We start from the raw sequence: 1,260 nt of genomic DNA on the forward strand, positions 1-1,260 counted from the left end.
TATATAGAATGGTTGAGTAATGGCACTGGCTGTACATTACAGTGTGACAGAGCCTAATTATGACAAGTTTCAAATTATCCAAGTTTTGACTATTAATTATGCTAGTAATGAGGTCATAGATTTCAGGTGACTCCCTGGCTCTTGACTGATTTGCTAGCTTGTTTATTGTAATCATCCAACTTGTAATCTTCCTTATGACTGTAATTCTGATAAAGGTTTAAAATCTGCAACAGGCGGCAGGGATCAAGAAAGAGAACATGAGTCACATTGAAGGATAAATTGATAAATGGGCACAAGTGATAGGAAACTATAGTATATCCTGGTCTTAGGCATTAGAGTTATTTGGTATGGCAGCTGCAAAGAAAAGGAAGTAGATCAATGTAGAGGAGTGAGTACTAAGTGATACTGACCTGAAGTAATTAATCCCCACTTCACTGATGCTCACACTTGTATAAAGAAGTCATTACTCTGCTGTATGGACCTGCATATCATGTTTTTGTGCCATAAAGAAGGGTATATACCGACCTGTAAAGAAGGTAGATCATAGGTGTCATATGTAATGTCAATTCTCTTATGATAATCTTGAAACTTCAGGGATCCATGCTGGAAAGACGGTCCCAATTGTCAAAGGAGGAGAAGCAGAAATCATGGAGGAGAACGAAGTGTATGCGATTGAAACCTTTGGTTCCACTGGTCGTGGTTATGTGCATGATGACATGGAAACCTCACATTACATGAAGAACTACGATGCTGGACACGTTCCTCTCAGGTGGGTGAACACCTTTTTTTCTTTCTTAATAATGTGGTTGGTTGGTTGTTTTTATTTGTATGTGTGTGGGTGGGTTACACATGTTTTGAAGGGAAAGATACATATATATTTTTGTAGACAATTATGAAGTTTATGCGATTTTGTATGATAAATCTTTAATAACGTAGGCAATGATAAACCAGAGTAAAGTAAGAAGAAAAGTAAGAGTAGGGTGAGTATGGATCAGCATTTAATTAATTCCTTTTGGTTTTATTTAGCATGAGGTATCTCGTGTGTTTGATACTATGATCAGGTTGTTTTAGATTTCTGGAAAGGAAATATAAAACGAAAATGAAGGAAATATTGTGTGTGTGCTTGCATAAGTACATGTGATAGTCCCTGCCAAAGTAGACGTGAATTCTCAATTTAAATATTTCCTCATCTTGTTTTAGGCTGGCCAAGTCCAAACACCTGCTTAATGTAATTAATCAGAATTTCGGCCCCCTTTGGCT

The 1,260-nt window shown here is 37.0% G+C and overlaps 1 protein-coding gene across 1 annotated transcript in view; it reads right to left on the reverse strand.

Annotated features, from left to right (window-relative positions):
* LOC119586583 (methionine aminopeptidase 2-like) overlaps positions 1-1,260 on the reverse strand; it is a 50,757-nt gene that overhangs the window by 6,208 nt on the left and 43,289 nt on the right.

The sequence above is a fragment of the Penaeus monodon genome, chromosome 21 (genome assembly GCF_015228065.2).
Source record: "Penaeus monodon isolate SGIC_2016 chromosome 21, NSTDA_Pmon_1, whole genome shotgun sequence".
Taxonomy (NCBI): domain Eukaryota; kingdom Metazoa; phylum Arthropoda; class Malacostraca; order Decapoda; family Penaeidae; genus Penaeus; species Penaeus monodon.